The 10,407-nt window shown below is 39.8% G+C and overlaps 1 non-coding gene across 1 annotated transcript; it reads left to right on the top strand.

The window, feature by feature from the left end:
• Positions 1-9,946: 9,946 nt before the first annotated feature.
• LOC132029030 (small nucleolar RNA U13) lies at positions 9,947-10,051 on the top strand. The gene has a single exon (XR_009407667.1). It is a non-coding gene; the product is annotated as a small nucleolar RNA U13 (small nucleolar RNA).
• Positions 10,052-10,407: the final 356 nt, after the last annotated feature.

Here is a 10,407-nt window from a genome sequence, read left to right as displayed (position 1 = left end):
TGGCAGAAATCTTCAGTTAATGAGGACACCATGTTGGTCTGCCTCATGTTGGTCTCCCTTTTAAGAGCCACCTTAATAACGGTCCCACTTTGCTTAGGGGAAGACATATTTAGGCAGGATGACCCAGGATGTTCCTATCAGTTGATAAAATATTAAAATTCTTTCATAAAATTCTTTCAATACCCACCTGGTGTTGGGTATTGAGGAGGGCACATATTGCATAGAGCACTGGGTGCAGTGCATAAACAATGACTCTTGGAAGGCTGAAAAGAAAATTAAATTTAAAAAATTAAAATATTTCCCATAAGTTTAAAAAAATATATAAAGTGCTTTCATAAACCTGTGCTCTTCATACATACCAGCAAATAAAAGGTTAATGCACAGTAAAGGTCTTTATCTATTTGGTTTGACATCTGAGTTTTCTGATCTTAAGTGTCTTATTACCTCTGCTTGGGGACTAGGCATATAAGTTAAAGGCCAAAAGGGAGCTCTTTTTAAATTTCCTCCCCCCCACACACACGCATATTCACACCAAGAAAATTAACGTGGAAAAGAGTCGAGTGTAGAATGAACTGTGTTTAATGTTTATCAAGGGATGCGTTGGCATCAACACCTATTGTTGTGAGGGGAAATGAGCTAGATTGGGCAGAAGGAGAAGTTGAGGTGCCGTGTAAGCCAACAACAACCTATGCTGACACCTCAGAGTGCTTGAGATGGAGCTTCAATGAGCCATTATAGACGTTCCTCATTGGGACCAAAAGGCCAGGCCTTTATATCCCTCTCTGTTGGTCTCTCTGCTGTGCTGACTTGCAAAGGGTGTAATCTAGGGTGAGTTTGCTCTCTGCAACTGAGGCAGCCTCCAAACAATGTTGGCAACTAAAGGGTTTCTGCTGACAAGACTCCCAGTAAGACAGACAAGTCCTTCTTGGAAGATAGATGGTACCCATGCTGTGCTTATTCCAAATCAGTGCTATGGCTTATTACACCACCCAATGAAGATTAATAGGCTTCAGGATCTTTATTTTTTCAAAAGAAGCGCTTAAATCAAAATTTTTTTTAAAGAATTTATTTATTTATTTGACAGAGAGATCACAAGTAGTCAGAGAGGCAGGCAGAGAGAGAGGAGGAAGAAGGCTCTCTGCAGAGCAGAGCCCAATGTGGGACTCGATCCCAGGACTCCGAGATCATGACCTGAGTCAAAGGCAGAGGCTTAACCCACTGAGCCACCCAGGCGCCCTAAATCAAATTTTTGAAACTGGAATATCTTTTATTATTGTAGATGCACGATATTTAATTTGGGCTTCCATAGACCATAGGCATTCTTGTATGTAGGACTGGTATCTTCCTGTCATCTAGTGATTTTGTTTTCCCATTTCTTAGAGGACATCCTTCTTTTACTTCTCTATTTCTCCTGTATTTTCTCCATAGTCTTTATAAAATTAGCCCCCTCTCAAGTAAATAACAAAAAATCAACTCAGAAGAGAGCAATAATACCAGGGTCAGATTAATGTAAAGAGAAGAGTGACATTATGGACATTGGAAACCATTTCCCAATTCATTGGCTATTGATGGCATTTGTATCTGGTTCACATTTGAAGCGAAGCCATATTGTTGAGTTTTCTCAGATTTCCCTGCCATCGTTCCCCCTCCGCCTGCCCTCCACCCCCACAGATTTTTCTGTAGATGAGAAGCAAATGCCTAGGAAGATCCTAGGCATTACATTCTGTGTGCACCTTGCAGAAACTGGAAAACAGAGCTCCAGGTGAAGCTCCCAGGCTGTGCTTTATTGGTGGTACAATTCCAGGCAGCAAGAGTGAGGCAGGAAGGCCCAAAGAACTGGGAAACAGTACAAGTTACTGAGGATAGTTTCACAAGAAGATGCAACCCATTTCTTGGTCACTCTGGGTATTGCCAGAGAAGCTTTCAGAGGGGAGAAAGGACAAGGAATTTATCTTCTTGACACTTCTGCTCTCCTGTTTCTTGTTCTTCAAAGGATGTCCCAGGGGCATGAATTTCTCCATAATTCCAGACTACTTAATGTATTCCCACCTAGCAGTCACTGAAATAGCCAGTTCCCTCTTCCTATAGCATGACGGCCCCTCTGGCTTTGGCATATGTGAGTAGGAGCAAATTCTTCACGGTTCCCCTGACATTGTAGTAGAAGCTGTGCACCATCTTGGCCCTCATTTCTGGGAGGGCTGAGGCCTCCGTAGTTGTCAGGAAACAAGGCTGGCCTCACTACTTGGGGTGCATGTTCTGGCAAGCCACACTGGTCTGGATGGAGCTGGTTGAGGGATTCCCCCAGCTGATCTAGACTCCAAGGAGCCCAGAACAGCAGCTCAGGTGAACCTGACTCTGGCACAAGTAGGCCTGGGTGTACACAGCCAGACACATCTGGGAATGGACACAAATGGGGCTCACTGTAAACCACTGGATAAAATTCCAAATGGTTTTGTATCCACATAAATAAAAACAGCAGTCTTTATGGGTCCTCTATGAACTCATAATAAGAATATAGAGAAAGTCAAGTTATCGTGTGGTTTCACTCATATGTAGAATATAAGGAATAGCAAGGAGGACCATAGGGGAAGGGAGAGACATATGAAGGGGGAGAAATCAGAGAGGGAGATGAACCATGAGAGACTGTGGACTGCAGGAAGCAATCTGAGGGTTTCAGAGGGGAGGACGATGGGGGAAAGGGGTAACAGGGTGATGTGTATAGAGAGGGGCACATGTGATATGCACAGGATGCTATACTTAAATAATAAATCACTGAACACTATATCAGAAACTAATTATGTACTATTTAGTGACTAACTGAACATAATAAACAAATAGAGAGTAGGAAATCACTCTAGAATCATGAAGGCAAGGTTCCCCATCATTATTATGAAAGGAGCTGCCAAGTACCTTACTCAAAGTGACAGAGAACCTTTGAGATCAAAGAGTAGAACTCAGGTCTATAGATTCATAAGCCAAGGATTTTGTTCACTGTAGTCTATTGTCCCTCCTTGCATACCCTGAAATCTTTAAATAAATGGATCTTGGCGAAAATGATAGCCATCTGGGGTGCCTGGGTGGCTCAGTGGGTGAAAGCCTCTGCCTTCAGCTCAGGTCATGGTCTCAGGGTCCTGGGATGGAGCCCTGATCGGGTTCTCTGCTCAGCAGGGAGCCTGCTTCCCCCTCTCTCTCTGCCTGCCTCTCTGCCTACTTGTCATCTCTCTCTCTCTGTCAAATGAATAAATAAAATCTTAAAAAACATGATAGCCATCTATTCAACCCTCTAGTAAAAGTCATATGCAAGGCAATAAGCATAGAAAGAGTTCAGTTATTAATGTTTTGAGAGGATCTGCTGATGTCACAAAGTGAAATCCGGCCAGTTGTTTTAGAGTAGCAATGTGGGTATCCCCCATGTTAGTACCAGCAGTGACCTTACCGGTAATCCACGTCCTGAAATTCCTAATACAGAGTTGATGGACTTCTTCCTAAAGAGACTCACTGATAGGATGTATAGAACTTTGTGCTTGTGTGTGTTTTCATGGGAAGAAGTTTTATAAGTTTGTGAGTTCATTAAAAAAAAAAAAAAGGCAGTTAGAACTTAAAAGAATGAAGAGTTGAGGGAGGAAGAAGAGAAGGAGGAGAAAAAGAAAAAAAAATCCTTCTTGGCCTGCCCGGTTTTGCCCAGGAGGAAAGAGAGACTTAGAGAGTTGCCAGCATTCTGGGTTCATAACATGTACAAGTGGCAGGATTGGGATTAAATCCAGTCCCAACTGCATGCCAGGTCCCATGCAGTTTCCCGCTAATGGAAACTTTCCCTGGGTGATTTTGGACCATTGACATTTTTTTTTCCCCATATGATCCAAGAGTTAGAAAACAATAGGAAAATAAGGAATTTTTGTTCATTTTTTTTTTTAAGAGAGCTTCTAGGTCAAATGTCTGTATTTTTGGTATATGTGCTGCCGAAGTGAGCCCAAATGTCTATATTTTTGGAAGAGAAGAAAGTGAAAGCCCAAGAGCCTTTCTTGAGATGGCAGTCAGGTAATGACCCTTCTGATTTGGACTCTGACCTGACTCCTCCCACTCCTTTGACTGTGTGTTATTACTGTATCAGAAAACCTGAAGGCTGAGCAGAAATTAATGGAAATCATATATATTACACATATTTTCTCAGTTGCACATCTACAAAAACAACATTTATAAACTTATTCAATGCTGAAATCTCATTTTCTTGGGAAAGATAATGTGAGAAAAATAATTTTTTTCCGTTTTTTAAAAATTTATTTATTTACTTTAAAGAGAGAGAAAGCAGGGGAAAGGGAAAGAGAGAGCATCAAGCAGACTCCTTGCTGATCACGGAGCCTGATGTGGGGCTCGATCCCACAAACCTGTGATCATGACCTGAGGTGAAACCAAGAATCCTATACCAAACCTATTGCACAACCCCCATGGCCCAATAACTGATGTTGAAACTGATGTTTTTAACTTGAAAGTTGTAGATAGCTATCATGACTCCTGAATCATGCCCTTCTTGTGACAAACACACTGTGAGAAATAAGCTGTTATTTCTGGCCTAAGTATGAATAACAGCTTAAATGGTAGAAATTATCTAGCAAACTTGTTAATTAATTTTTACTATATATCTGTAGTAAAATTTGTAAGTGGTTTTTTATCTTTTAATACAGATTTGTTGTTGTGTTGTTGTTTGTCTCAATAACAATTCTGGTTTCAAAGAGTGTTTCAGTGATCTTTCTAAAGGTACAAACCTAGTCCTTCCAGGATTGGTGACTTCGTGGGGAATGCTTGTGGACTGGTAAGGTTTTTGAGTTTTTCTACGTTCTTGGCTTATGTTTTCTTTCAGCATAAAGCCGTCCTCTGTTTATTACATGCTGCGTTCCTTTTATTCATTTTCTCTTTCCGCTGTAGTAAATTTGTCTAAATGCTATTTTTTTTATTCTTTTTCTTGTATGATTTGATAACTTGGCAACTCTTTCTAGACCCTTTATTTGCCCTGAAACATTACAGTGAGTGCTACGTGATTTCTTCCTCATCTAAAATCTGTCTTCCGAGATTCATCCTGAGGACAGACTTTCTGCAGTGTGTGCATGGGGGGAGGGGGGGTGAAGGACACTACAACACTAGAGGGTTCCTGGGCATTCAAGCTTCGTTAACTATCCTGAACCTTTCTTCCTTCCCCTTGTCTGGGAGGCATCCCTGTTCAGCATCAGAATGGCCCCCAACCTCAGATAATTCTAATTCCATTTGGAGAAGCTGAGCCATGGTCTATGACCAGTTCAAATGCTCTCTCGTCTTTGCAGTCATTCCCACTTCCTCATAATAGAAGAAAGAAATACAGGATTTTTTTTTTTTAAGCATTTGTATTGAAAATCTGATTGTGCGACGGGGTGGTCGGGGCAGCTAGGGGGTTCGGTTGGGGGAAATTGCAGCCAAGCCGTTGAGCAATGGCTTCCTCCCATTCAATCTCCGATTCTTCTCATCTCCTTCATCTTTCATCTTCTGTGTAGTTAAATGTCAGTGTGTTCTTGGAGATAATAAGCTCCAAACGTTTCTGAAAGTGTTTTGCTTTCCCTTGATAGTTTTGATGCCCCTAGGGAATCACCACAATGGTGATGTCCAGGGGTTTTCAGTATCCTTTAGAGCGACTCAGAGGAGGGTGGGTGGGGACTTCTCCTTTTGTGCAAGGGTCCACTTCCTCTTCCAGAATCCCCAGCTCATGCTGCTCTTTCTTTTATTCTCCTGAGAGGAATTATTTTGATACTTTTTAGAATCTTGTTGTCTGATCTAGTCCCATCTCTCTTCCCAAGGCAAAATGAGTAGGGTTTGGAGCTGCTTGGACTGTCCCAAGCTAAGGCATATTAATATTTTGAAACTTCCATTAAGTTATTTTCCTACCCTTCGATCATTTTCCTTGATTTTCTCCAGTATATTTTTGTTGTGTTTTAACTATTTTTTTGCCTTTTTTTTTTTTTTTTGGAAGAGAAGTTTTGTTTGCTCTCTTGATATTTGTTTACTCTCTTAACATTGAAGTCTGGGAAAGATAACTTCTTTTTAAAATGCCAAATATGAAAATCTTCACAGAAGCTCTATTTTAAGCATGGTTAATGGACTGAAGAGCCTAAAAGAGGGAAGGGAATATGAATATTATCTCACTGTTTCCTTCCCGTTCATTTCAGCCCTTACATCTTTAGTATGTGTTTCTTTTTTTTTAAATTTATTTATTTATTTTCAGAAAAACAGTATTCATTATTTTTGCACCACACCCAGTGCTCCATGCAATCCGTGCCCTTTATAATACCCACCACCTGGTACCCCAACCTCCCACCCCACCACCACTTCAAACCCCTCAGATTGTTTTTCAGAGTCCATAGTCCCTCATGGATCACCTCCCCTTCCAATTTAGTATGTGTTTCTTAACCTTGAATAAGAATAGTGAGAGAAAACAAGTTGGCCGGTCTCAAGAAATGTCCATCACTGTGTAACCTTGACCTGATGTGAAGGGAAGCAAAAGCAAGCCTGCTATGCACCTGTTTGAGAAGTCCCATCAGCTGAAAGTCTGTTTTTCCTTTCACTGGATCTTCTGCCTAGTCATCATGTGCTCTATCAAGGTTATCAGAATGCCCTTGAATCTCAGTGTTCTCATTATTCCCAGAGACAAAGGGACCAGACAGTGTGACTGATATTCTGAATCTGAATTGCTTCCTCCTCTGCTCCACCCCAACACACAGCACAGGTGCCCATACCCATGTGGTCATCCCAGCCTACGGGTTTCCCCCAGATGTCATGTTGGAAATACGATGTTCACAAGTGTTCTTGGTGGCTTGGCTTGCCCCACTGAGATCATTTGTAAGTCCCTGTTAAGATCACCTTTCACTGAAGGTTAACAGCTTCGGTTACTAATGGGTAGGTAGGTAACGGCCTAGTCGGGGAAATCAATCAGGGCTGCTGGGCTGACCGTGCTGCCAAGACTCCCCACTGTTCCTCATGGCTACAGAGTTCCATTGACTTCATAGGAGCCTCAGAGAATGGCCAGGACTGAATGCAATCTTTTTATTCAGCAGTGAAAGTTACACTGACTTCATCAAAGTCAAGATGTCAGGCAGATAATTGAATTAAATTGCCACAGCAGCATCTCAATGTTGGGACTGTTGGTGTATATTCAGGGAGGAAATACTTAACAAGGCCACAGACATACACACAAACACATACACCAGTGTACGTATATGGGAGTAGGTATGCATATGTAGAAGAGAATCTACGTATATGTATGCATGTGTGCTTGTGTATGGAAAATTCTCTCCAGTCAACAACAGAAAGAATCCGATTCATAATCATGAAGCATATAGTTCTTATTCTGAGAAGGTAGTCTTTATCAAAATGTATGCTCTATTTGATAAATGAGTAATAGTAAGAATATAAAAAGATCTAGAAATCATTGGCACAAAGAAAAAACAAACAAAAGAAAAATAATTTACATAAAAGAACTGGATCAGAATCACTGTTTAATAAATAGTAACTTGCTATCATAACAATTCTAAAGCCTTGTCTTTATTAACTATTTTCTTTATAGAATACTAACTTCCAAAAAATACTTTGAGGCAATATTTAATAAAAATATATTTTTAAAGATTTTTATTTATTTATTTGACAGACAGAGATCACAAGTAGGCAGAGAGGAAGTCAGAGAGCGAGGAGGAAACAGGCTCCCTGGATGCACGGCTGGATCCCTAAGGTCATGACCTGAGCTGAAGGCAAAGGCTTTAACCCACTGAGCCACCCAGGCACCCCAATAGAAAATATTTTTTAAGACTGTATAACTATTTAATAAATGCTAGGAAAGGGAAGGAGAGACTTATATTATAAGCCACGAGGAATAAGTTAAGCTAGAAAATCCGAAACTAAGGAAATCTACAGCTGTTGAACACAAAGTTTGCCTCTAAGTTTCTGAGATATCGAAGAAAGAAGAAAAACATAATGAGATGTAGCTATAATAAATAAATAGCCAAGAATCACACTAGTTTCCCAGAACAGAATAGCGTTTCCCTCTCTGTGCTGTCCATCAGAAATTTCCCCTGTCTTTATGTGAGTAGGATGACCTACTTGTGGTTTGCTAAGGGCTTTTCCACTTTAAAACCTGTAATTATTTATATAAAACTTGCACTGTCAGAAGTGTCCTTATTTGGAAATTATATTATGTGGTCATTTTCTACACATCAAAACACACGACTGATATAGGTTTTATGAGACCAGAAACATACATTATCTTAGAGACTCGCATTTAAGAAACAGGAAGGACAATTACAAATACAATATTAGGAAGAAGACATAATATTTCTTTAGAGTGAAGTAAATCACAAAAGATTAATACTTTTAAAAGTTGAGAAACTATTAACGGGCTGTCGTAACTCAATAATTGTTTTTTCTGCATTTGTTGGCTGGATACTCTAAGAATAAACACCTCTTTTGAAGCAACAGTTTTATTCTAGAGGAAATAGTATGGTTGTTAAAATTTATGATTACTGAGAGTTTCCAGAAGTTTGAGCTTTGTAAGACGTTTCTAACATTACATAACTTTTCACAATTGTTTCCACATTTGGGGAAACCTTTCCATTTCTTCTATGTATGAACTCTGAGATTTTCAGAGAATTTATATTTCAAGATTTCTTGGGAGAACTAATTTTAAATCATCTTTTAACTGACAACAAACATCAGCCAGTATGCCTTGATATTTTGGCTATAGTGACATATGAGTTTTATTATTTTTGATAATGTCAGTAAATTTGTTAAATCAAAAGAGCAGAAATTTTAATTTATTCCCAATATACTTACATGATGTGTGCCTCTTCCTTTACCAGATTATTGAAAAAAATCAAGGAAAGCTCTCTTTTCCTCTTCAGGATTTACTGCTTCGGGTATGATCTGCCCGCTATTTTCTCTGGAAGTTCTAGCCTTTAGCAACAGAAAAGGTGTGAGATATACAAAGATAAAATCTGAAACATTTGGATGTATAAGATATGCAGTTTCTCACACAGATTTGCTGTATATAGGAATGCTATAGGTGTGTGTCCTACTAAGAAAGGAATCCTGATAAATCTGTTTCTCCCCCATTTCCATAAAAAGAAGAAAAAAGGAAGTATGGTGTTCTTAAAATTGCTGTTACTGCATTGTTCAGTCTGTCGTTGACAGGCAGAAAGTTCTGTGTTCGCTTAGCACTGATGAGAGCAGAATCCTATGAACGCTTTTACCTCTATAATAATCGGAAGTGTTTTTGAAAAAGTAGCTGTGCCCCTATATACTCCCAACCTTGTTTCTTCCCTGTGACTCTTGTTCTTCCCTTGCTAGTCATGCTATGACCTCAGGCTCTGCAGCTTTGTAGCAGGACACTGGGGGAGTTGGCACAATCCATGCCTGGATGAGTAAGACAAGCCTAATTTTCCACTCAAGTTACTGCCATCATGTTACATAAATCCAAAATAAATGTATGGCTGACATGAACTCCTTTGAGGTACCTCACATTCTTGGAGCTATAGGAATAACCATCAGACAACAAGAGGGGAAACATTTCAGGCCCCAGACAGGGTTCCTAAAAGGGTATAGAGTAAAATATTTTATATTTGCAAATTTTACCAAAGTTGTTGACTTTCTGAAGCAAGTATTCATTCCCCTCCCAGGGCCTTGGAAGGTACACATGCAAGTGAGGGGCCCTGTAGGTTGAACTTTGTCCAGTTCATGATCAGTCTGCCTCTGCCCATGTACTATACAGGGACACCCCACGTGGCAGACCTTGGTCAAGATCTAAGGCCAATCAAGCTGTAGGAAAGAGTTGGGTAAAACCAGCTCCACAAAGGCTTGGAATACATACAGTTTTCTAGTGATCAGGCAGGTATCAAATTTAGAAAATCTGAATGACTAAATATCTAGCATATCCTCAATCATTTTGTAGTTCATGAGCATAACAATTGTGTGTTCACAAACATTGGGAGACTTGTGTCTTCCTGAAACCTTGTTACGACTTTGGTAGGTGACTTGTCTGATGTGGGAAAGAAAAAAAAAAAAAGTGTAGCATATCCATTTTTATATCAATACTCTAAGCTGAACGTTTTCTTCTGAAATAATTCAAGTGAAAATAGCCGAGGAAGAGATTGTCTGTTGCCAGTCCAATTGCTATCTCTATGTATAGACTGTAACAAGGGCAACACCAGACTAACTTCATTAATATCAAAGCCTGTGGGGGTGAACCTGCTGTTTTCCAATGTGGTCTCCAGAATACCGACTTTTCTTGGTAGACGCTACTAAAATTAATTTACATATCTATTAAAATAATTGTCTTCTAAAAATGGATTTGGAAATTCCTAAAATCCCTAATCATTCTCATTTTAATGATTTTTTTTT

This window comes from Mustela nigripes, chromosome 12 (genome assembly GCF_022355385.1).
Source record: "Mustela nigripes isolate SB6536 chromosome 12, MUSNIG.SB6536, whole genome shotgun sequence".
Lineage (NCBI taxonomy): Eukaryota > Metazoa > Chordata > Mammalia > Carnivora > Mustelidae > Mustela > Mustela nigripes.
Note: the sequence above shows the minus strand (reverse complement) of the source record. Positions and strands in the feature narration are given on the sequence as shown.